Genomic DNA, 27472 nt, shown 5'->3' on the forward strand with positions numbered 1-27472 from the left:
CCACTTGATCATCTTCATAGCCTTCCTTTAGACCCACTCCAACAGGGAAGTGTGAAGTCACTGTCCCTGGAAGTTTTAAAAAAGCATGTAGATGTGGCACTTAAGGACATGGTTCAATGGTGGATTTGGCAATGTTGGCTTAACAGTTGGACTCAGTCACCTTAAAGACCTTAAAGATCATCAAATCTAACTGTAACCCAACTACAATGGCCACTAAACCATGTCTAGAATAGAATAGAATAGAATAGAATAGAATAGAATAGAATAGAATAGAATAGACCAGACCAGACCAGACCAGGTTGGAAGAAACCTTCAAGATCATCACATCCAATCCATCATCCAACACTATCTAATCAACTAAACCATGCAACCAAGCACCACATCTCCACACTTCTTGAACACCTCCAGGGATCACAACTCCATCACCTCCCTGGGCAGCCTGTTCCTGTGCCTCACCACTCCTTCAGTAAAGAAGTTTTTCCCAGTCTGAGAGGTCAGATAAGTGCTTGAATTCCTTATATCTTAGGGTGATGTTTTTCTTGTAGCATTCTTCATAGAAACTGAGAAAACTGCCATTTTTCTTTGCCTATATGGGTAAGAAGCCATGAGTTTAAGCTGCAGAATGTTCTGGTATTATGAGACAGTTTATAAAGTAAGTGCAATGAAGCAACTCCAAAAGCTCTCTGTGGAAAGAATTTCAGCAGAATTTCTGATCCCTGCAGAAAAGCTTGTATAAAGGTTTTTCACTGAGGGAAAAACTCAGACACATGCCACAATGACACAGGTATATATCCCTGAAAATGTCCAGTGCTGAAGTTAACATATTACCAGCAAACCTGAAGCTGGCAGGGTGCAAAGCCAACTGAAATGCTGCTGAAATGAAGTGATCTTCACAGCTGTTCTCAAGCCACCGCCAGAAAATTTTCCAAGGGGAGAGCTGACTGCTTTTACATCTTCACTGTTGGTCTTTGCAGACTGGAAAACTTTTCTGATTTAAAATGTGTTTAGGAAGAGTACAATTAGCCAAGGTTATATTTAACACGAGTAAATATAAGGAAATGGGTGAGAAATGATGCAATGTAGCTAGGAGGAGGAATGATGGCTACAGGCAGCCTTGGCTGTAAACACAGCAGAGCCTGTAAATTCAATGACAGAAGAAGCAGCTTTATGAAACACATCCTCACAACTATGAAAGCCACAACAGAAAGCAGTGAATAGTGGATTTATTTACAGACCCTGTAGAGCTCTCTCTGTGACCTCTGATAACCCCTTCTCTGGGCTGACAACTGCTGCTTGGGGTTTTTCCATGTTGCTCTGTGTCGGTGCGCCTGAGAGGGCTATGCTCAGGTTATTAATTTAAGTACATCAGAGTGCATGGAGTATTGCAGCTGGCTTCCTCAACCACCTGACCTACTTAAGACTCATCAATTTGTGAAGAAGAGGGAAAAATAAATGTGGGATGAAATGAAGAGGTGTCCTGCGCAAATGTCTAACTTGCTGGGCATGACTGAGGTAATCACAGAATCATTAACCTGTTTGGGTTGGAAGGGACCTTAAAGATCATCTTCCATTAGACTATGCTGCTCAAGACCTTGTCCAATCTGGCCTTGAATACCTCCAGGGAGGGGCATCCACAGCCTCCCTGGGCAACATGTTCCAGTGTCTCACCACTCTCACTGTAAAGAATTCTTTTCTAACATCCAGTCTAAATCTACCCTCTTCCTTGTCCTGTCTCAACAAGCCCTTTTAAAAAGTCCCTCCCCAGCCTTCTTGTAGGGCCCCTTCAGGTACTGGAAGCCTGCTATGAGGTCTCCCCAGAGTCTTCTCTTCTCAAGGGACATTTTATACAGCCTGCACTTATCCTAACTTACAGTTTTGGCAAAAAAAACCCCAAAATTGTTCTTTACAATGAGAGTGGTAAAATACTGGAACAGGTTGCTGGTGATGTTATTGGTGCCCCATCCCTGGAGACATTCAAGATCAGACTTGATGTGGCCCTGGACAACCTGATCTAGTTGGAGGTGTCCTTGCTGACTGCAGCAGGGTTGGACCAGATGACCTTTGAGGGTCCCTTCCAACGCAATGCAATCTGTGAACCTGTTAAAAGAATTCCACCCTGTGATACAGCAGTTTTAGTGCCCCTGCTTGGACACAAAGCTCCTCCTTATCTGACTGGTTTTGTATCTATGCTTTGTCTGCAGCTTACCTGATTTGTAAAGCTGGACTGCTCTGCAAAGGTCTTAATCAAGATTCCAGAGGAGTGTCTTTCTTTGTGGATGTTCCTCTCCATTTGCCAATAAAAGACACACAAAAGATCCTCTGATGTATAGTTTTGCCTGAAGGAACAGAAAACACCACTTTAAGGGAGTCTTGTGCATTTCCAGTACTACAGTAGATGAATCTGGCTCAGTTTATTTGAATTTTCTGGCTTATTAGATAAACTGAGCTCTTAGGAATCATTTGTTATCTCAAAGTCTTTCTCAATTTAAACTGTCCATCCACATTTTGTCTTGATAAAAGTAGAGACACAGCTACCACAAAGGAAGACAATCTGTAATGGCCTTTGGCTGCCCCAAGGAAGGTTGCTCTGTACAGCTGGTTATCCCTCTGTACAATTAGTCATACAATATGAGATAAATGATGAACATTTTGTGGAGGACAATGGATTTAAAGACTTAAAATGGGATTTTTCTATGAGGCACCACAGATCAGAAATAACTCATGTGCCAAAGGAGAAAATATTGGAACACTGTAATGTGTGCTTTTGCTACATTTGAAATCTTCTTATGGTGAAAACAGAAACAAACCTCATATATAAAGGCAAGAACTTATTGTTAGTGTAATTGCACTCTTAGCAGTCCAAAAAAGATACTTATTACTATTACTGTTATTATTGCAAGTCTAGTCATTACAGAAAGTGAATATAGAAAATAATTTATCATCTATTTTTTGCCTACAGCTGGCACCCATGTGGCAAGAAAAATCCCTCACCTATCTACCCACTCTCACCAGAGAGGTAGGCAAGGAGTGGGCAGAGCCACAGTGGTCTATTTAAACACCCCAGGGGTTGCACCAATCCAGGTCAAACAGGAGGGACGAAGCAGCTCCATGGAGAAAGACCTTGGAGTCCCAGTGAACAGCAAGTTCCCCACATGTGCCTTCATGGCCAAGAGAGCCAATGGTATCCTGGGGTGCATTAAGAAAAGTGTGTCCAGCAGGTCTAGAGAGGTTCTTCTCCCCCTCTACTCTGCCCTAGTGAGACCACACCTGGAATTCTGTGTTTTGGGCTCCCCAGTTCAAGAGAGACAGAGACCTGCTGAAGAGAGCCCAATGGAGAGCCACGAGGATGATTAGGGGACTTGAGCATCTCCCCTGTGAAGAGAGACTGAGATTCCTGGGGCTGTTTAGTCTGGAGAAGAGAAGACTGAGAAGGAATCTCATCAAGGTGTATAAATATCTGAGGGGTGGGTGTCAAGTGGAGGAGGCCAAGCTCTTTTGTGTGGTGCATGGTAATAAGACAAGGAACAATGGATACAAACTTGAACACAGAAGGTTGAACCTCAACATGAGGAGAAATTTCTTTACAGTGAGGGTGACAGAGCACTGGAACAGGCTGCCTGGGGAAGTTGTGGAGTCTCCTTCTCTGGAGACATTCAAAACCCACCTGGATGTATTCCTGTGCTGACTACTCTAGGTGATCTTGCTTTGGCAGGTGATCTGTGAAGGTGCCTTCCAATGTCTAACATTCTGTGACTCTGTGAAATATTTTGTGTATGTATGAAATAGGAAGGTGGCTTTGTCACTGCATATATTTTCTACTTGTAAAAACCAACAAACCTCATGAACCTAGAAGAACCCTCAAGTCTACACTCTGCAGAATATTTTAAGTGCTTAAAATTGGGCAGCCATAGTACATTTCTAAGCATTGTGATCTTGGTCTCAATTTGCAGTTAATTCCAGGATATGTAAACCCAGTGCAGAAAAGATGTAATCAAATGTGAACCATTCACATTTGACACAAATAAAAAGACACAAATAAATACCTTCTTGCAAATCAAATAATGCCATAATTATTATTTATTAGCTTGATTTGGGCCGTGAACAGTGTTAGGATTGGGAAGGATTCCTTTCTAGGTCCAAAAAGTTTAGTCTCACTGCCTCTTAAGGCTTTTTTACATATTCACAAGCTCTCAACAGTTACCTTAGCACTTCTCTTCTTCACTGAAATGCACATGCCCTGAGGAATATGTATCTGTACTTATAAATATTTCAGCTAATGACAGAAGTCTACCTGGAAATAAGTTTACAAATGGAGAAAGGCTACAGAGATTTCATGGACTTCAAGGAGATTATCAGCAAAGAAACCATACTAGGTAGGAAACCTTGTCTAAACTAAAGAATCACAGAATGGTAAGGGCTGGAAGGGACCTCTGGGGATCATCTAGTCCAACACTCCTGCTAAAGCAGGGTCACCCAAGGCAGGCTGCCCAGGATCACAATGTCCAGGGGAGGTTGGAATCTCCCTAGAGAAGGAGACCCCACAAGCTCTCTGGGCAGCCTGCTCCAGGAATATGTCAGCCTCAATGCAGTGAAGTTTCTCCTCATGTACAGGTGCAACCTCCTGTGCTCTGGTTTCTACCTGTTGCCCTTGTCCTATCATTGGGCTCCTCTGAAAAGACCCCAGCCCCCTCCTCTTGCCCTCTGCCCTTTAGTTCTTGATCAGCATTAAGAAGATCCCCTTTCAGCCTACTTCAAGCTAAACAATGCCAGGGCTCTCATAACCTTGAGAGAGATGCTTCAGTTCCCTCAGCATCTTTGCAGTATCCACTGGACTCTCCAGTAGTTTCCTGCCTCCCTTGAACTGGGGAGCCCAGAACTGGATTCAATACTCCATGTGTGGTCTTGCTAGGGCAGGGAAGAGAAGAACCTCCCTCCACCTGCTGGTCACATACTTCTTAATGTACTTCAAGAGACCATTTGCCTTGTTGGTCACAAGTGCATGTTGCTGGCTCCTGGTCATCCTGTTCACCACCAGCACTCCTAGGTCCTTCTCTGCAGAGCTATTTTCTGTCAGGTGCACCCCTCACCTGTACTGGTCCAGAAGGTTATTCCTCCCCCAGGGCAGGACTCTACACTTGTTCTTGTTGAACTTCCTTGGTTTCCCCTCTGCCCAACTCTCTGGCTTGTCCAGGTCTCACTGAACAGTAGCACAGCCTGATTCTGGGTCTGCCACTTCTCTTCCTTCATCCAGCTTGTAGATGAAGATGTCAAACAAGACTGGCCCAAATCCTGACCCATGAGGGAACACCACTAGCCACAGGCCTACAACTAAAACCTGCACCATTGATCACAACAGCCTGTGCTCTGTGCTTCAGTCAGTTCTCAATCCACCTCACTGTCCATGCCCAGTGAACTCATTCATTTCTATGTTTACAACAGAAGAGAGAGAGAAAAAAATCTCATCTAATAACAGCCAGCAGAGAGGCAAAACGAGCCAAAAGCTTTAAAAGCCCTACCTGCACACAGTGTAACTTAGCCTTTTCCTTGTTATTTGGCTGAGGTGAACACTGAGGTGAAAGTTATGTGTGTAGAAGACTTTTGGCTGTGGCAGTTCAAGTCTGATCATTCAGAAGGCTTTCTCAGTAAATATTGATGAAAACACATATCCTAGAGGCAAATCCATCACTCTCCATTTTAGCTGGAAAAGTCATTTTACAACATACTGTGTTTCATGCCTAAATAATCCCAGGGGCTGAATAATTCATGGCACTATGAGATGGACCCTTTTAAACTCCTGGTGTTCTGCACTGGCATCAAGCACCACAGCAAATTTGTAGATCATTTGGTTCAGATAGAAATAATCTGGTGATATGTCTTCAGAGTAAGGTGTGTTTATATTTATCACAGTGGTGATGATTCCATCTTTTCAAACCCAGTATTATAGCTCAGCTAAGGGCATTTTTCAAGTAACCAAGGAAGTGCTGAAAATAACAAAACTTAACTGGACAAAACAGTCACAGAATCACAGAATGGTAAAGGTTGAGGTAAAGGTTGAAAGGGACCTCTGGGGATCATCCAGTCCAACTCCACTGCTAATGCAGATTCACCTAGACTAGGTTGCCCAGGGTGGCAATGTTCGGGTGGGGTTTGAAAGTTTCCAGAGAAGGAGACTCCACAACACCTCTGGGTAAACTGCTCCAGATCTCTGACATCTTCACAGCAAAGTTTTTCCTCATGTTCAGATGGAATTTCCTGTGTTCAGGTTTGTGCTCATTGTTCCTTAGCCTATCACTGGGCACCACTGAAAAGATCTCCTTTCAGGCTGCTTGTCTTCAGGCTATACAGCCCCAGGGCTCTCAGCCTTTCCTCCTCACAGAGATGTTCCAGGACCCTCAGCAACTTTGTAGGCTCCCCTGGACTCTCCCCAGTAGTTCTCTGCCTCTCTTGAATTGGGGAGCCCAGAACCGGACACAGTACTCTGGGTGTTCCTGTGACTTCAGATAATTAGTAGTAGCGCTAGTAGCAGGAGTAGTAGTAGCAGTTGCAACAGGAATAGTAGTAACAGTAGCAGCAGCAACAGCAGTAGTAGAAAAAAAAGATTTTATGTTTGTGTGATTCTCAGAAACCCTAACAGTCTGTTCTTCAGTGCTGAGGCACCGAACAGTAACAAGTTAATCAAAGGGTGCTAACCCTGTCACCTGCAGAGTTTCTAGCCAACCACTGCTAATATTTTTTCCCCTTTTGGGAGGTGTAATTGCTGAGGATACATCAGCATAAGCAAAAATGAAAAAGGGTAATTGGGAGGCACAAATAGATTCATTTCTAACTTCTTCACTTATCATGCAGGACCCAAAGAAACTAGAGGGATAAAAAGATGGTTAGATTGTGCACTCATTCCCCTCCCTTGTAACACTCTCCAAGGAATTGTCCAGCCAAAATGTTAATGAATATCCAGATCATCTACTTTTTCATATTGAAAACAAATCCTGGCAGAAAAAGCCCTAGTTCCCTGTGCTCCCTTATTCCTACTCTTAATTCTATAGAATAGCATAGAGCTCTCCCTCTGAAATACTTATTTTATAAAGAGCAGCCCATTACCTTACACAGAGAAGAACTAATTCTGAACTCAGACACCCACATAATTAGATGTTTATTAGGTGCTTTAAAGCTATCTTCAATGTTAAAAGGCAATAATATAAACTGGGAGGAGAGAGGGGGGAGGGAAGTGGCAGAAGTACCTGGCTACCATGCAAATAATGATATTTTCCCCTCTTTTTCCTCCACATTCATGATGCACAAGGTTTCTTCTGTTTCCTTACAATAAAAGAAAATCATAGAATCAGTTATAGCATTGTTTTATTTGCAAAAGACCCCTAAGCTCATCAAGTCCACCTAAGACCACCATGGCCACCAAACCATGTCCACGCAGTTCTTGAACACCTCCAGGAATGGTGACTCCACCACCTCCCTGGACAGCTTGAACCAATGCCTGACCACTATTGCAGGAAAGAAATTTTTCCTAATATCCAATCTAAACCTCCCCTAGCACAATTTCAGGCCATTTCCTCTCATTCTGTCACCTGATATTAGGGAGAAGAGACCAACCCCACCTCACTCCAACCTCCAGGCTAAACAACTCCAGTTCCCTCTGCCTATCCTCATAAGACCACTTCTCTAGACTCATCAGAAGTTATGTTGCCTTTCTTGATACCAGTGAACAAGTGAATAACTTGCTTTTGCTCATTGCATTTATGGACTTTCCAAAAGTCCATAATGGTTTACCTTGTTAATGAAAAAAACAATAAATATCTTTAGTAATTAGAGCAGGAAATGTCAGACTACCTTAACAAGAGCTGGGCTTATTGATTGGCTCCATTGTCTGTTTTACTGCCTAAAGAAAGTTCTTATCAGCATGTTTTATCTGCAGAAGTATAAACATAGAATCATAAAATGGTTTGCATTGAAAGGGACCTTAAAGATAAAGATCATCTAGTTCCAACCCCCTGCCATGGGCATGGATGCCTCCTACTTGACCAGGTTGCTCAAAGCCCCATCCAGCCTGGCTTTGAATACTGAATTACAACAAACCTTGCACAAATAATCTGAAGGACTAGATCAAAACGTAAGTTCTAATGAATCTTATGCTTGTATTCACTGCATTTTATGCAATTTATGTCATTGACCTGACTGCTACTGTATTTTCAATCTTAAATCAGTCAATAAATTTTCAGACACAGCACTTGATATCTTGCAGCACTTTATGTCTGTCAAGTCTGGTAAGGATGGCTTTGAGAATGAAATGTTATTTCCTATTAATAAAGTCTCTGCATTCTGACTAATATTAGTAATATATCATGACAGTATTCAAAATATATTCATTAAAGGTTTGGTTCAGCTGATGAGTTGAAAGTCTGTTTTGACTTCTTAATTATCATGACTAAAGAGGTTTGATGAGGATAAAATAGTCATAGAATTGATTCCATTGGAATAGATATTCATGATCATTGAGTTCAACCATTATCTAACTCTACCGACTCTGGCCTCAACACCACATCTCTGCCTCATTGAAACACTTCCAGGGATGGGGATTCAACCACCTCCCTGGGGAGCCTGTTCCAGTCTTTGAGAACCTTTTCAGTGAAGAAGTTTCTTCTAATATCCAACCTAAAACTATCCTGGTGCAACCTGAGGCCACTTCCTCTCATCCTCTCACTTGTTACTGGAGGCAAATGAATGTATATGGAGGCATACATCAGCTAGCCTGCCTAGGAAAAGGTTATTTTTATTCCCCTTAACCCTTTTTTCTTCCTGGAGTAAAATGTCTTGAGTGAGATCACACTGCAATATTTCTCTTTTTGCTCACACCACTTGCCACAGTAACTGCCAATTTACTACAGTGACTTTGCAGGTTATCTAGAAATTGCTCCCTTTCTCTGCCCTCCCCATTCCCTCACAAAACTAAAGTTGGTCACGTCGCTCAAGCTTATTTATATTGGTTGGAATTAAGGCAGCAGCAGGTTAAAGAGCTTAAAAGGAACAAAAATAGAAAATATTTTGGTGGTTGAAAAATGCTCCTCTCAGTTTCCAGCTTACCACACAGAAGGTTTTAACATGGGAAAAGCCTCAGACTGGGTGGTCAGGCAGTGTAACAGCTGGCTCAGACCACTGTTGTGTTCTTCAGAGCCAACATTAATAACTGGGAGATGAATAACCTAGGATAATATAATTTTGAGAGCTCTTTACATCTCAAAATATGAAAGTCACTCCCAAATTGATTTACTGGCATGATTTAATCCCATTAAAATCCATACATCTGCCTAGTTTTATAACAGTTACTTTTCAAACCAGAAGATGCTTCACAATTTGGACTCAGTTTTAAGCTTTTTCAGATATGTTTTGATAGACATTTGTATCAAAACCTCTTTGTATCCAGAGAATCATAGAATTGTTTTCGTTAGGAAAGACTTTTGAGAGCATCAAGTCCAACCATTATCTAACTCTACCAAGTCTGGGGCTAAACCATGTCCCTCAGCACAGCTATTTTTCTCACAGGACTTTCACAGCATCTGGCACAGTCTTTCAGGACCTGTTTGCTCTGTTTTCACTGGTTTATAGCCACTGTTCTTGCTGCAGGTTTGACAATGGAGGAGACAAATTTTAGTGCATTAAGTTATAATTTTTTTTATCTGATCTTTTGTAGATCATGCATAAATCAAACTACATTAAGCAGCTATCAGATTAAATAAGTAGGCTAAAGTGCCATCAAGAAGTGACAGAAAAATTGCTCATGAGCAGATAAAAGATTATGTTGAACTACCAGCCAGATTTTTAATTCAGATTGCTAGAACATGTAGAGCAGGAATAAGTCTCTCAAAGAACACACTTGATGGCTGAATGTGATAGTAAAGTATCTTGCTTTTCCAGCATTTTTAACATCAGAGCTAGATCATCTAGACTCACTTGTGGTGAGCCAGCCTTTCTCAGAAATCAGCATATCTAATCTAACATTGCCCCCTATCATAAAATCATATAATTGTTTCAGTTGGAAAAGTCTCTAAGATATTAAACTGTCAGCCTAAGACCATTGTGACCATTAAACCATATTCCAGTGCAGATACAGTTTTGGTCACATTTGTTCCTAGTCTGAGTTGTCCTAGCCTGAAGTCTGGCTATGGTGGTGATGGGTTGATGATTGGACTTGATCATTTTAGAGGTCTTTTCAACCTATGTGTCTATAATCAACAGACATGAACCATGAATGAATTCTGGATATGATCTGCCCTTGCCAGTATCATCTCCTTTGAAATTTGAAATACATATTAAGAGGAGCAGAGGCCACTTAAAGTATTGATTTATTGGTGACAATAACAACACATCCAACTATCTCTACAGACTTCCTTCTGCATCAAATTCATAGGAAACAGCCCTGTTTCAGTGAAATGTGTTTTGGTACAACAGCCTCCTGATATTTCATCACGGAATAGTACAGGTTGGAAGGGGCCTCTAAAGATCATCAAGTCCAAACCTACCAAATTTGGGTCACCTAGACTAAAACACGCAGGACAGCAATGTCCAGGGGACTTTGGAATCCCTCCAGAGGAGACTCTGGACAGCCTGGGCAGCCTGCTCCAGGGCTCTGGCACCCTCAAATTGAAGAATTCTTCCCTATTTTTTCTTTTCTTTTTTGGGTGCTCTTATTTGAAGAGCTTCCTCTCTTTCTTATCTGTATTTTAGAGAAGAAGAAATCTAATTGAAATGGAAATAATCCTGAACATCTGATTATGTGCAATGTACTTTGAAATTATACACACAAACACTCAGGCTACAATAGCATCCTTACACTAATTAATAATTATATTTGATTACTCAGCCCCTGGGAGGATGGCTCAGAGACCTCATCCTCCACAGCCATTCAGGTATTTGTAACCAGAATTCTAATGCAGCTTGATGTCAGCTAGACAAGAAAGTTCCTTTGCTGTGTTGCTAGCTTGTGTCATTAGATAAGGCATCTAGATGGCATTAAATGAGAGAAATTATATGAAACTAGCATGAGAAAATAAACATGAAGACAGTGACGAGAAGAGACAAGCTATGTTCAGCAAGCCTTAAAAAAAGTCAGTGTTGTGTTCAGCCAAAGAAGACTCAAGTGCAAACCAAACTTTGCTGCAGGTGAAGTCTCACCCGAGCAGAGCAGAGTGGCAGAATAGCCTCTCTCCCTCTGCTGGCCATGCTTCTTTTGATGCAGGCCAGAAGAGCATCGGCATTTCGGACTGCAAGTGCACATTGCTGGCTCACGTTCTGCTTCTCATCCACCAGTACCCCCAAGTCCTTTTCTGCAGAGCTGTTCTCAATCTCACCATCTCCCAGCCTATGTTGATATCAAGGATTGTCCTGACATAGGTGCATAAAAAGACACAGGACTTTACCTTATTGAACTTCACAAGGTTCTCCTCATGTTGACAGGACAACTCATGCACTTATGAGCGTTGGTAAAGATCTTACTGGGAATTTCTCTGTCACAAGTTTAATTTCAATAACTTCCAAAATCTTAAGTCAAGCAATTCCATAGGTGTAGGTAGAAATCCCAAACACCACAAACAAAAAACACAACCAACTACAGAGAGAGATAAACTACCACCACCAGCATTCTATTTGCCCACTTGTCTTTGAGCATTAATCACACTGCCAGCCTGAACTGGGGATAATTAAGACAGCAGCTCCTCCTGCAAAGTGGATCAAATCCTCTTAAAGTTGCATGTGGCCCTTTAATCTAAGTGCTCTGTGCAGGGGACTTAGTTCTAGTGCTCACCCCACATGCATCAGTTCAAACTCTGTAACTGACCTCATTTGGCATCTGTCAGAAACTAAAAGCAACAGCACCCAGCTGTTCACTTTAGTCAAAAATACTATTCCATAAATAAAATACAAAACTATAAATTTAACTCTAATCCTCTGGAAAGTCAGCACTACTCAGTGGCAAAAATTCAGTTGTTAGCCCTTTTTAGCTCTGGGATTTTAATACCTCCTGAACAAACCTTCTCCAGCTCCAGTCCCTAACCCAAAGATTTTCTCATTCTTGTACTAAGACTCTGTCATGACACGTGGGATTCTTTTCTACCTTAAAATAGAGTCCTTTTCTCAGGGTGAAAGAGCATTTTCAATGTCACTTATCATCACTGAGAAAAGCATTCAGCAAGCTGTTTACCAGGGATTAGAAAAGAGACTTTAGCCCTTTCTAGCATTTCTTAAAAGCTCCCTTGCTTCCCACCAGGAATGGTCCTTGTCTTCATGCATTACATGAAGCACAGGTCAAGAAAAATATGATAGAATGGTCTGCTATTCTTGCCCTGCTCCTGGGCAGCTCACCTTAGAAGGAGTCTTCACAGTTTCTCCAAGGAGTCAGATATTCCCCACCATAATTAATGTTGGTAGAAAATGCTATCACAATATACATTTTGAAGCATTAAGAGAGAACACTAGATCAGGAGAAAAGAAGAGATTAGGGGGATGATAGAGTGTGAAGATTACACTGAGGAAAAGAAAATACAACAGATGATCATTCTACTGAGGGAAGTCTAGGTCCTTCTTTGCTACTATTACAGAAGCATAGAATGGCAGAGGTTGGAAGGGACCTCTGGAGATCATCAAGTCTAACCTCCCTGCCAAGGCAGGCTTGCCTAGAAAAGGTCACAAGGGAACATGTCCAGGTGGATTTTGAATGCCTCCAGAGATGAAGACTACCACCTGACTGCAAAGGAATTAGATACCCAAATAGTACACAAACATGTCCACAAAAGGAAGCCACATGTTTCAGATACTAGGAGAGGACTAAGGGTATTGTGCAGACAGGTAGGAGAAATAAAATAAGAGGATGAAAGAATTGATGGAGAGAAAGCTGCTAGGTGTAGTTATAGAAGGACGATCACTGATGGCCAGAGGCCACAGTGGGCAAGATCACAGAATCACACAGAATCCCAGAAGAGGAAGGGATACCATCCAGAAGGACCTTGAGAGGCTTGAGAAGTGGGCAAGTGACAACTGCATGAGGTTCAGCACATCAATGTGCAAGGTCCTGCACCTGGGTGCGGCCAATCCCAGACACAAATACAGACTGTGTGCAGAGTGGGTTGAGAGTAGCCCTGAAGAAACTTGGGGATGTTGATGGGGAAGCCCATCATGAGCCAGTATTGCCAGAAGGCAAATTGTAACCTGGGTTGCATCAAGAGGAGAGTTACCAGCAGGTCAAGAGAGATGATTCTTCCCCTTCACTCTGCTCTTGTGAGACCCCACCTTGAATACCACAGCCACTTCTGGTGTCTTCATAAGAAGGACACAGAGCTGTTGCAGTGATTCCATAGAAGGGACATGAAGATGATCTGAGGGCTATGAGGATAGCCTGAGAGAGCTGGGGTTGTTCAGCCTACAGAAGAGAAGACTCTGCTGGGTCCTTCTAGCTGCCCTCCAATACTTGAAGGCATCCTACAGGAAGGCTGGAAAAGGACTTTTCTTAAGGGTGTCTAGTGACAAGACTAGGGGGAATGGTTTTAAGCTGAGGGAGAGTAGGTTTAGACTGTGTCTGAGGAAGATGTTCTTCGGTACAAGGTTGATAGGAGTCAGGAACAGGCTGATGTGGATGTCTTCTCCCTGGGAGTATTCAGGGCCAGATTGGATGAGATCCTGAGCAGCCAAGTCTAGATGAGAGGCATCTCTGCCCATGGTGGGGAGGTTGGAGTAGATGATCTCTAAGATTCCTTCCAACCTAAGCCATTTTAGGATTCTGTGATTCTGTGATACAGCAAGCCCACAAAGTAGACTTAGGTTACGTTACTCAGGGCCCCAGCAAGTTTGACCTTGAATGTCTCCAGCAATGGGGGCCTCTACCACATCTCCGGGCGACCTGAGGCAGTGTTTCACCCTCCTCATTGTAAAGGGCGTTCTTTTTATGTCTAAGGAAAATAAATAATATACATGTCAGAGGAAGTGGTGAAAAGGAGGAATAGCACCTCTGTTTATGCCCTTCCCAGCAGCAAATCTTCCACTCTGAGCCCCAAACTTATCTTCTCCCTAGCATGAACGGTCTGCATTTTCAGAAGATGGTGGTAATTTTCCCCCTGTCAGCTTAACTGGATACATAATGAACATGCAATATGGTATAGGGAAACTATGCACTTGAGGTTTCATCTGCTTATTGCTTTCCTTCATGAGCTCTAAGCATTATTATCATCCTTTCACTTCAATATATGTAAATAAAAGCTATGCAACAAAAAACAGATCAGAGAGGCCCATCATGATTCTCACCTTAGAATCTGTGAAAATGTAAATGTTTGGCTGGTTACTTTTAGAATCATAGAATTGTTTGAGCTGGAAAAGAGTTTCAAGATCACCAAGTCCAACCATTCTCTAACTCTGCCAAGGCTGGGGCTAAACCATGTCCCTCAGCACCACACCTCTGCTTCTTTGAAACCCCTGTGGGGATGGGGATTCAACCACCTCCCTGGGCAGCCTGCCCAGTGAAAAATTTCTTCTTATATCCAAGCTAAATCTTCCCTGGTGTAACCTGATTCTATTTCCTCTTGTCCTATCACTTGTCACTAAGGCTTCAGGCCTCACAGCATCTTTGTAGCCTCTGCTGAACTCAATTCAGTAGCTCCCTCTCTTGAGCTAGGAAGCCCAGAACTGGACCCAGTATTCTAGATGTGGCCTCACTAGGGCAGAGTGCATCCCAGAATACTATTAACTTTCTTGTTCACAAAAACACATTGCTGGGGTGTGGTGAACTTGTCCAACAGCACTCCCAGGTCCTTCCCTGCTGATCTGCATTCCAACAAGTGTGCCCCTAACCTTTCCTGGTCATCTGCTTTTGGAGGTAATATCTTGCCCTCACTGAACATGACGACTTTCAATTTCTGTCATACAAATTCATCTGCTCCATATATCCATTTCCCTGCACATGCTCAGTTTCAAACACTGCAGCAATCCCACTGGATCAAATTGGAATGTTTTGGTCCTTTAAACTCAGTGCATGGTGAAATACTCCCTGTTGACCCCCAAATAACAAGCACACAGAGTTGCCAAGGTTCTTTTTTACCCTCTTTTTTCCCATCTCTGCAAGTGCCCAGTATCGTTTCATTCCCTAAAAACTGTTGAGCTTAGGATAAGCAACAGCTTGCTGCTGTCCTGAAACTTTACAATGCCATCACATCTGGATCAGCAGCAACAATCCAAACTATTAGATAATCCTTAAGCACAGAAATATCCTTTATTCTTACTTGATTTTTACTATCTATGCATATCTTGCAATATCTTAATATCTGATCACCGTTTTTTCTGAGTGTCAGAATCAAGAGACCTTTGGTAATGAATTCAGTGGAATTTGAGAAGATTCTGCTTGTATCTAACTAGGCAACTCATCCTCTCCAATTGACACTGATTTGACACTTCACACTATGTACACCAATAATACCAAACCACAGAATCACAGTGTGGCTTTCATTGGAAGGTGCCTCAGAGATCATCTACTCCAGCATCCCTGCCATGGGCAGGGCAGGGACACCTCTCAACTAGACTTGGTTGCCCAAGCCTTCATCCAGTCTGGCCTTAACCATTTCCAGAGAAGGGGCATCCAGCACCACTCTGGACAACCTATTCCAGAGTCTCACCACCCTCATACTGAAGAACTTCTTCCTAAAATCCAGCCTAAACCTACTCTCCCTCAGCTAGCCCTGTCACTAGAAACCCTTCTAATACGTCCTTCTCCAGCTATCCTGTAGGCCCTCTTCAGATATTGGACGGCAGCTACAGGGTCCCTCTGAACTCTTCTCTCCTGGCCAAACAACCCCAGCCCCCTTAAGCTATCCTCATAGCAGAGGTGATCCAGCCCTTGCATCCTCCTTGTGGCCCTCCTCTGGACTCACTCCAACAGTTCTGTGTCCTTCTTATGGAGACACCAGAAGTGGATGTAGTATTTGAAGCGGAGTCTCATAAGAGGAGAGGAAAGAGGAAAACTCTCCCCCTTTGACCTGCTGGCCACACTCCTCTTGATGCAGCCCAAATGCAAACTGTGAGGGAAATTCAGTCAGCTATTCTGAGAGTGGAAAAGAAATCCTGTTTCTGACAGAGTATATAATGATTTAAAGGGTTCTCAAAGACTGAAACAGGCTCCCCGTGGAGGTGGTTTAATCCCCATCCCTGGAGTTCTTTCAAAGCAGCAGAGATGTAGTGCTGAGGGACATGGTTTAACCCCAGACTTGGTAGATGTAGAGAATGGTGGGATTCGATGACCTTAAAGGTCTTTTCCAACCAACATTATTCTGTGATTTAGATTAAAATTTTCACCCTTCTGAAATCAATTGAAATTTTTTGTCAGGCTTCAGTGAGACCAGGATTAAACCTGCTTCTTTAGGTGCTCAAAGACCTTCTGAGTTCGGTTCTCCTTAGCAGCAACTGTGGAAAGAGAAACAGATTTTTTTTTTTACTTTCCTGTTTTTAATGAACAGAAACCTAAATATAGATACCTGCCCCTGGTAAATCTGTATTATACTGACTCTTACCATTCACACACTCAAACATTATTTCTTTGGAACTGTATTTGAAAATAAGCTCCCACAGTGCTAAGACCACTTTGCCAAACTTTAGCTCAGAGCCAAGCCATACATGCCTCTTAAGAATACAAGTTTTGTGATGGACATGCCAACAAACCCTTAAACTACGCTATCTCTCTGCCACTGCATTGCTGTAATGAGGCTTGATTTGATTTTCTTGAGAGCTATAATAAGATTAAAGGCATAATCATAAATTCCCCTGCGACAGAAGATAAATTACTTCTCATTGATCTCTCAGAAACCAGAGCAATTTCTGGATATTAAGTCGTCATTTACAGCAGCAACAGGTGTATTATTGTTCCAATAACACCATGTCAATGACACTGATTTTCAGGGACAAACACTACGGTGGTCTCTTGAGAAGCCTGATTAAACTCCTGGCCCAGTCACTAGGGAGTAACAGGGATTAAACAATTGCTTGAGGGTTATCTCACAGATTTTGTTTGGGTTTGCATTGATTTATATAAACCCTTCCAACAAGCTTATTGGCATCTGTTAAATGGGTCCCAAAGCTGCACAAATTGAGTGAGCCCAGAGGCTCTTCCTTGCAGAATAGTGGTTGTAACAGAACCCACACCACCTCTAGGTACAGTGACACCACTACCTCTCTGGGCAGCCTATTACAATGGCTCACCACTCTTTAAGGAAAGAAATGTTTCCTAATACTCAACTTAAACCTCCCCTGGTTCAGCTTGAAACCATTTCCTTTCATCCTATCACTTGTTACGAGGAAGAAGAGACCAACATCTGCCCTTATACTACTTCTGTAGAGAGCAATAAGGTCTCCACTCAGCCTCTTCTTCTCCAAACTAAGCAGCCCCTGTCCTCTCAGCTGTTCCTCACAAGACCTGCTCTCCAGACCCTCCACCAGCTTTGCTGCCTTTCTCTGCACAGGTTCCAGCACCTTATAATCTTTCTTGTAGCAGGGGCCCAAAAACTGAACCCAGGAACTCAAGATGTGTCCTCATTAGTGTTGAGTCCAGCAGGACAATCCCTTCCTGGTCCTGCTGGTCACAATGTTGCTGATCCAGGCCAGGATGCTGTTGGCAGTCTTAGCCACCTGATCATATGCTGGCTCATGTTCAGCTGGCTGTCAACCAACACCCACAGGTCTTTGCTTGCAGGACAATTTCCAGCCACTCTGCCCCAATCTTTGTTGTTACTCAAGTGGCAGATTCAGCATTTGGAATCATCCCATTAGCCCAACCTGGCTAGGATGCCGCTGTAGAGTCTTCCCACCCTCAAGCAGATTGATGCTCCTGCTCCACTTGATGTTACCTGCAAACTTACTGAAAATGTATTCAACCCCGCCACAGCATGACTTCCATTTTAGGGGAGAAGTACTCACTTGAGGTACCTTTTTTTTGATGAACTTCATCCTATCAGCTTTGGTCCATCAATCCAGCCTACCCATATTTCTTTGCAGAGCCCTCCTACACTTGAGCAAATCAACACTCACATGAAAGTTGGTGTGATCTACAAACTTAAAGAGCGTGCTCTCAATTCCCTCATCCAGACCACTGATAGAGATATTGAAGAGAACTGGATCCTCTACTGAACTTTGTGTAACATCACTTGTGACCTGCCAGGAACTGGATTTAATTCCATTCCTCACCACACTCTGGTATTTAGCCTGTATTTAACCCAGCGAAGCGTCCACCCATCCAAGTCACGAGTAGCCACTTTCTACAGGAGGATGCTGTGAGAAGAATGGGGGCCAACCAGCATCCCACTTTCCCTGCAGAGACTTGCACCCACTCAATAGCCCACTCACTGCAGTCTCCTAGAAGACTGCAAACATCCCTTTAAAGGATAATGATCAGATCCAGCTCAGTAACGCGATTTTTACATGATGAATCCCCCTTGCAGGCTCAAAGGCAATTTCTGCACAAGGGGTTGCACATTTGTCTCTTTTAGTTTCAGCAATGTTATAAGACAGGGAGTAAGAGTAGAAGTGAATTAAGAATCCACACTGACATCTTGTGGACACAGAGCTGGCAAAGTATTTCTAAGCAAACCCTGTGGTGTGTTTTTTAATCAAAGAGCTAAACTTGGCTAGAACAGGGAAAGGGAGATGATTCCTTGAGACTTGTTAAACCAGACACTTTATGGCATAGAATAATGAAATGGTTCATGTTGGAAGGGACCTTAAGTATCATCTAGTTCCAACTTCCCTGTCATGGGTAGGGATGCCTTCCACTCAATCAGATTGCTCAAGGCCACATCTAACATGGCCTTGCACTCCTCCAGGGAGGGTGCATCCACAGCCTCCCTGGGCAACCTGTTCCAGTGTCTTATCACACTCACTGTAAAGAATTTCTTCCTAATATCCAGTCTAAATATACCCTTTCCAAGCCCAAAGCCATTCAGCCTCATCCTATTGCTGCAAGCCCTTGTAAAATGGTCCCTCCCCAGCTTTCCTGTAGCTCCCTTCAGGTAGTGTGCAGAGATGCATGCAGTAATCTAGGGGAGATTCAGCAGAGTGGAGCAGAGTGGCAGAATCCCTTCCCATCACCTGCTGGCCACACTGCTTTTGATGCAGCCCAGGATTTGGCTGACTTTCTTGGCTGCAACCATGCATTACTGGCTCATGTTGAGTTTCTTATCACCCAGAATCCCCAAGTCCTTTTCCTCAGCACTGCTCTCTATTCATTTTCAGCCCAGCCGAGTTTGGCTTCTGGGACTGCCCTGACCCAGGTGCCAGACCTTGCACTTGGCCTTGTTGAGCTTCATGGGGTTGGCATTGACCAACCCTCTGCATGGGGTTATTGTGGCCAAAGTGCAGCACCTGGCACTTTCATCCAGTACTTCTGAGGGCACCTCTGTTTCAGATGAAGTGGACAGCCTGCAAAGAGGATAAGGCAGATGAAATAGTTTTTTAGCAGGGCCTGCCTGGATAGAGTTACTGCAAACAATTAATACACATAGCAGAATGGAGCTGCTAGCAGGAGGAAAACACATGTTGACAGATGGTCAACATCAGTTAATTTGGCACTCTCGTCTGTGGGCCCTGCTGCAAAAAGCACTCGCAAAAAGGAATCAAGGCTTTAGGATTTCATCCTGTCAACAATGAAGAATGAGAAAGGGATGCCAGCATTTAGCCCTAGATTATTGATTTGCTCATGAGGAAATCAGATTTTATGATCTTAAACATGGCAAACATTCCCTCCACTGGGGAAAAACAGTGTAGCACTTGTCTTCCACGTACAGCAATTATAGCTGACAGGGATCTTCATTCTGCAATCACATGGAAGAACAAATTTAGCCTGTGTGGATAATAAGCCACAACTGAGTAATGAAGGTATTCGTGTACAAATGGGTGAAACCACATTTCCTATGTATAGCTGCACAAAGCAACATCAAGAAACCAAGTTCTGCTCATGGTGTGATGGTTCTCCACATCTGGAAGTGCAACACAACAGGTTTGGTTTCGGCTTATTTGTTTTTAATAACTTAAGAGCCTGTGCTGCAGATTATTAATATGGTTCTCAACAGTTTTGTGTAGAATAGCATAGCATAGCACAGCGAAGCACAGCATAGCACAGCATAGGATAGGATAGGATAGGATAGGATAGGATAGGATAGGATAGGATAGAATAGAATAGAATAGAATAGAATAGAATAGAAATTGAATTGAATTGAATTGAATTGAATTGACCAGGCTGGAAAAGACCTTTGAGATCATCGAGTCCAACCTATCAACCAACACTATATAATCAACTAAACCATGGCACCAAGCACCCCATCCAGTCTCTTCCTAAACACCTCCAGTGATGGTGACTCCACCACCTCCCTGAGCAGCCCATTCCAATGGCCAATCTCTCTTTCTGTGAAGAACTTCTTCCTAACATCCAGCCTAAACCTCCCCTGGTGCAGCTTGAGACTGTGTCCTCTTGTTCTGGTGCTGGTTGCCTGGGAAAAGTGACCAACCCCCACCTGGCTACAACCTCCCTTCAAGGAGTTGTAGAGAGCAATAAGGTCTTCCCTTGTTTTATTTTTAGTGTTGCAGACTAATTCCTATAGTGCAATTATATACAGATAAAGTAAGTCATGTTTCTATGAGGGGGAGCAGTGGGGTTTGACATTATATACAATAGAATTGTAGAATGCACTGGGTTGGAAGGGACCTTTAAAAGATCATCCTTTGTCACTTCCAAATGTCATCTATGTCATCCTGGCCTTTATCAGGAATAGTGTGGCCAGCAGGAGCAGTGAGGTCATTCTGCCCTTGTACTCAGCACTGGTTATGCCACATCTTGAGTCCTGTGTCCAGTTCTGGGCCCCTCAGTTTAGGAAAGATGTTGAGTTGCTGGAACGTGTCCAGAGAAAGGTAACAAAGCTGGGGAGGGGTTTGGAGCACAAGCCCTATGAGGAGAGGCTGAGGGAGCTGGGCTTGCTTAGCTGGAGAAGAGGAGGCTCAGGGGAGACCTTATTGCTGTCTAAACTACCTGAAGGGAGGTTGTAGCCAGGTGGGGGTTGGTTTCTTCTCCCAGGCAACCAGCATGAGAACAAGAGGACACAGTCTCAAGCTGCACCAGGGGAGGTTAAAGCTGGATGTTAGGAAGGACTTCTTCACAGAAAGAGAGATTGGCCATTGGAATGGGCTGCCCAGGGAGGCAGTAGAGTCACCATCACTAAAGGTGTTTAGGGAGAGACGTGATGGGGTGCTTGGTGCCATGGTTTAGTTGATTAGGTGGTGTTGGGTGATAGGTTGGACTTGATGATCTCAAAGGTCTTTTCCAGCCTGGTTAATTCTAGTCTAGTCTAGTCTAGTCTAGTCTAGTCTAGTCTATGACATGCTGCTTGCACAATCAGCTGGCTAAGTAATACTGAATGCATGGGGAAAATCTAGAGCAGCCCAAAGAGTGAAACATCTCCAGATAACCATTAGGGAGCATATGAAACTAGTTGGAAGTGTCCCTGCCCATGGCACTGGAGTTGGAACTGGCTGATGTCTAAGGTTCTCTATCCTCACTTCAATTTAATAAGATATTTAAGAGCTGCACAAGTTGAACCTACAGAGTAGATTATTTCCTCTAGCAAGTGATGAGCAGAGCATGTGGGACAAATATTAATGCAAAGCACATTTGCAGCCTGTGAAACCACCCAGGGATTGGTGTGGGCTGTTATCAATTATTTCTAAAGCTATCTGTGCAAAGTAACTTTGATATTAATTTATGAATACTGAAGCCTGGGACAGCAAAGACAAAAAGCTCTTCAACTACAATTTTTACATGCTTTTTCAGGTAAAGAGAAGCCTAGCAATCTCCTGGAATTCCTTGCCAGCTCAGGACACAGAAGCTGAGTTCAGAGATGCAGGTTCAGGTCCAAGTGGGCACAGTTTTGTTGGAGAGCTTTGTAATAGTCATGCAAACAAAGGGATAAACATTCTGGCTTGGACTCTACTGCAGTAGCACCATCCCTTTTCACCACAGATCTGAACTGCTAGGCCCTGTCTGATCCCTCTCTCTCTCTCTTCCCATAAACAGATAAAATCATTAAAGCTAGAAAAGGTTTCCAATATCTTCAAGTGCAACTGTCAGCCCACCACCACCACACCCACTAAACCATGTTCCTAAGCATCACATCTACATGGTTTTCGAACACCTCCAGGGACAGTGACTCCACCACTTCCCTGACCATTCTTGCAGGAAAGGAATTTTTCCCAATATCCAACCTGAATTTCCCCTGGCACTACATAAGGCCATTTCCTCATGGCAGAAGAGGCAGAAAGACCAACACCCACCTCCCTACAGCATCCTTTCAGGTAGTTGTATAGAGTAGTAAGGTTCCCTTCCCTGCCAGCTATCTGACTTCCTTCAGCTGTAGGACAACCAAAACAAGAAGGAAGGCTCTTATCCTGTGGCTTAGACTCCGCATGATGCTTACCAGCAGATGCCAGTCTTACACTAGAGAGATACAATTCCAAGACTGCAAGAACTATTTTAGGTAAGATTTAAAGCAAGATATTTTTATGCAAACTGGTAGACCTGAATGCAAGATGAAGCAAATTTCAAACAGTCATTAAGCAAATTATTCCAAATTATTAGAAGATCACTTTTATTCTATTTTCTCTATTGCTGTTTCTCTGAAGCACAATCTTATCTGAAACAAATTGTTTCCTTTAATATGCACTACTGAGCTGAATTAGGAATTTATGGTTTAAAGACAGGACAATATCTTAGTTTAATCAGTGGGAAACTCACAGGGATTCCTAATAGTTGCAGAACTAAATCAGTGGAACAGGACTTCAGGTCTTCCTAAGCTTCAGAAGGTGATGTTTAATGTCTCCCTGAGTGAGTTCCTCTTCTTTACAGATTCACAGATTGCATTGGGTTGGAAGGCATCCTGAAAGCTCATCTTGTCCAGCCCCTCTGCAGCCAGGAGGGACATCTCCAGCTAGATCAGGCTGCCCAGGGCCACATCAAGTCTGATCTTGAATGAATGAAGGATGGGGCCTCAACAACATCTCTGGGCAACCTGTTCCAGTATTTCACCACTCTCAGTGAAGAACTTCCTCCTAACATCCAACCTAAATCCACCCTGCTCCAATTTCAAACCATTGCCCCTCTCTCAACCTGCTTGCTACACTCTTCTTGATGCATTCTTGATGGTTTGGGGGATTTTTGTTAATATTGATCTTTCAGTGAGTCCATTTAACATTGGGGTACTTTCTAACAAAACAATAGAATATGAAGATGCCTGCTGTAAAATGCCTGTACCAGAGTGTGTGTGGGCATACCACACTGGACAAAAACTTAGTTGAGCAATAACTTGAGACAGTTACTGCATTATTCTGTTCAATTACACACACAGAGTGAATGATTTCCATGGCTCTTTCCTCATTAACAAAAGTTATTGTTGAAGAGCCAGTTTCTGCTTGGGCAGCTTTTCTGATGCTAACCTTATACAGAACAATCATGTCAAATTAGAATCAGTCCAATTAAAAGCAGACCTCATCCAACACACAAATAAATACTCAATATTATTCATTTTTTCATCCTACCAATTCACACTGTGATGGGAGAGGGACTCTGGTGGTGTAAATTGCAAAATCAGCAGAGCTACGGCAATTTGGATTTATACCAGCTGAAGATCCAGCTTTGGATGTCCACCTGCATTTAGCTACCACAATCTTCCCAGAGTCATTAGGTACTTGTATGAACTTGTATGGGTGTTGGACTCTTCCTCCTGGTAACCAGCAACAGGAAAAAGGGAACAGCCTTGAGTTGCACCAGGGGAGGTTTAGGTTTTCCATGTGTTGCTGAGGGCATCATGGACAGTGATCTTATGGATCTTTATATTTTGTAATAGTATGTCTGTATTTTATGGATGTCTATAAGGCTTTAACTCAGACATTTGCTACAAGTTTTACACAGGTCCTTCTCGTTTCACAACAACCCCGTGAACATTCCGAGCTTGGGGCAGTTTGACTGGAAACTGCCCAGCAGAGAAAGACCTGGGCATGTTGATCAATAGCTGGCTGAACATGTGTCAGTGTCTGCCTGGGTGGCCAAGATGGACACCAACATCCTGGCCTGAATCATCACTAGCATGACCAGCAGAACCAGGAGAGTGATTTTTCCCCTCGGGCTCAGCACTGGCGAGGTCACACCTTGAACACTGGGTTCAGTTTTGGGACCCTCACTAGAAGAAAAACACTGAGGTGCTGGAAAGTGTCCAAGAAGCCACAAAATGTCATATTGTGAGGTGTAAAGATTGCTACTATCACAATTTACTGAGAAGCTCCAGCACTTCTGTGGCAATTCAATTGTTTTGGTCAGTGCTGAATCCTCACACCAAACAAGAATCTTAGATTTGAATTTTCAGGCAATCTTTCCAAGAAAATTCCCCTGGGCTTAACAACTGCTTCATATTATAAAAAAAATAATAACAGTGGTTTTTAAATCCCTTGCTGAGCTGTTATCTCTATTGCTCTTTCTGTTTGAATGACAATGTAATGTAACTAAGGAATAAAATTCATCATAATTCTCTCTCTGGAGTAGGCAGAGTGAACTAAGCACAACAATTCCAAGCATGGTTTTATATGCATATTTCCTCTTGCTTTTTTGCCTAATTGTTTTTTTCTTCATTCTTCCCCACAGCTTAGATTTTTGATGCAGCTTGTAGATACAGAAGATAAAGCTGGGGAGGCATTTGGAGCACAAGCCCTATGAGGAGAGGCTGAGAGAGCTGGGCTTGCTTGCCTGGAGAAGAGGAGGCTCAGGGGAGACCTTATTGCTGTCTACAGCTACCTGAAGGGTAGCCAGGAGGGGGCTGGTCTCTTCTCCCAGGCAACCAGCACCAGAACAAGAGGACACAGTCTCAAGCTGCACCAGGGGAGGTTTAGGCTGGATGTTAGGAAGAAGTTCTTCACAGAATGAGTGATTGGCCATTGGAATAGGCTGCCCAGGGAGGTGGTAGAGTCACCATCACTGGAGGTGTTTAGGAAGAGACTGGATGAGGTGCTTGGTGTCATGGTTTAGTTGATTATATGGTGTTGGGTGATAGGTTGGACTTGATGATCTGAAAGGTCTTTTCCAGCCTGGTTAATTCTATTCCATTCTATTCTATTCTATTCTATTCTATTCTATTCTATTCTATTCTATTCTATTCTACTCTACTCTATTCTACTCTATTGTATTCTATTGTGTTCTATCTAGTCCAACCTCCATGCCATAAGAGTCAACATCCCCAGCTAGATGTCAATGCTATGGGAAAAGCAGACTCTTTTCTGTGCTATGCTGTAGACTGGAGATTAAAGGAGTCAGGAAGATACAACAGGTGGATGAGTTTGCTGATAACAGTTACAGACACTAGATGGGGATGGACATCAAAACATGAATCTTGCTTCCAAAAGTTACTTTTGCTGATGGGCATCTAGGTGATATTGTAAGTAAGGGAAAATTTGGGCCAAATTCTAAGTTCCCTGTGATCTCCACATTCTTTGTACTCGTATCTAGAAATACTCTACCTTGGGCTGGTGACAATGTATTCTTTTTGTCTTTTCTCCAGTATATAGCTTCTACCTCATTCATTCCACATGCAAAAGAAGAAGCTAAGTGCAATCCTTGCAGGTTTCCAACAGCAATTTACCACAGAATCATAGAATCGATAAGGTTGGAAAAGACCTCAAAGATCATCAAGTCCAACCTGGAACTATTAAAAAGTGTTCCTCTCTTTAGCTTAAACCCCATCAGTTGGAAATGACACTTGAGGCTTTGTTTTCCTAAAGACAGGATTATTTTAAGACTTTACACTTGAAACTTAAGGAAGAGAGTATCTTTAAAGAAAGCAACCTAGACAGCTGTATTAATGCCTGTGGAAGCAGAATGAGATGCTTGTCACCTGGAGGTAGGTGTTCATTTACCTACCTTTAGAGGTTCAAAAGGTGTTTAAAGAAGAGTTTCAAAACAAGGTAGCAGGTCATCTCCTTGTTGTCATGCCCAAAGGTTTCTCTTTAGGTGTTATCCTTGATTCAGAGAATCAGAGGAGAATGGTTTGCATTGGAAGGTATCTTAAAGATCATCTAGTTCCACCCTCTCTGCCATGGGCAGGGGCACCTTCAGGATTCCTTTCTCTGGTTTTGATGGGTTTGTGTTCTGGAGCTGAGACACTTAGACACTTTTCCTGACAAATATTTAATGAAAAGCTGGGAAGTTGCTTCCAAAATGTTTCACTTTCATCTAAGAATACACTCTATGGTAAAAAGGGCTCATCAGAAATTTCCCTATCTAGTTCTTACTAGACATTTAACACAGATCCCTCAGTGGCTATATTATATCCCTGAATATGCATGTGGCTGTCAATGCATCACTTATTTTCTGTCCTTCAGTAAAAACCTGTATTCCTTGGTCCTACCAATTAACAAGAACCTAGTATTAGTATCACTGGTAGCTGCAATCCAGCAGCTAAACACTACTCAGATGACAATTTAGGTCTTGAGTTAATTTTGTTAATTTTGTGCACAATTGCTCTCCTTTTCTGATTATTTTCAGCTCTTCCAGCTACAGAGTGACAATTCATAGAATCGTAGAATTTTTTCTGTTGGAAGAGCCCTTTAAGATCACCTAGTTCCAATCACCCTGCCATGAACAGAGAACACCTTCCACTAGATCAGGTTGCTCAAGACCTCATCCAAACTGGCCTTGAACATTTCCAGGGAGGGGGCATCCACAACCTCCCTGGGAACCTGTTCCAGTGTCTCACCATCCTCACTGTAAAGAATTTCTTCCTAATCTCCAGTCTAAATCCTCCCTCTTCCAGCTTAAAGCTATTATCTCTCCCCAATTCATGATGGGATGTATGTGTTCATTATCCTGTTTATAAAAGAACTCACAATTAGACAGAAAATCCTCCTTTTATTTATTTGTTTGTTGTGGGGTATTTTAATGCATAGACGCCCATGAAATGCATGAGCTGTAAGGAAAATAACCACCTGTAGATTACCTGAGTTTCTGGCAAAAGTAACTGCATTGGTAGAGGTTATCATACTCATGCCAAAAAAAGTAATCAAGACAATCTAAAATGAGACAACATGAACTGGGTTGATCCTTTTCACAGTCACAGCCGTGAGAGTTGAAAGTCATGCCAAAGAAGCAGAGCTAGTTTATGTAAAACTAAAGAAGACTCAGCATCTTGATTTTCAGCTGATGAAAAACAATTGAGAGATGTTTTGACTACTTTCCCCACCCCCACCCCCCGAGTTTACAATGGTGTAAGTCAGAGGAATGCCACTGCAGTAATAGGCTGATTTACATCTGTGGAGGAGCTGGCTCAAATCCTCCTGTGTTTTAAACATTGTTGAGTGTGTTATGCAGCTGTACTTTTTGCTCAGAAAAATCAGCCATCAGCTGTTTTCCAGGAGCTTT

The sequence above is a fragment of the Dryobates pubescens genome, chromosome 4 (assembly GCF_014839835.1).
Source record: "Dryobates pubescens isolate bDryPub1 chromosome 4, bDryPub1.pri, whole genome shotgun sequence".
Classification (NCBI taxonomy): domain Eukaryota; kingdom Metazoa; phylum Chordata; class Aves; order Piciformes; family Picidae; genus Dryobates; species Dryobates pubescens.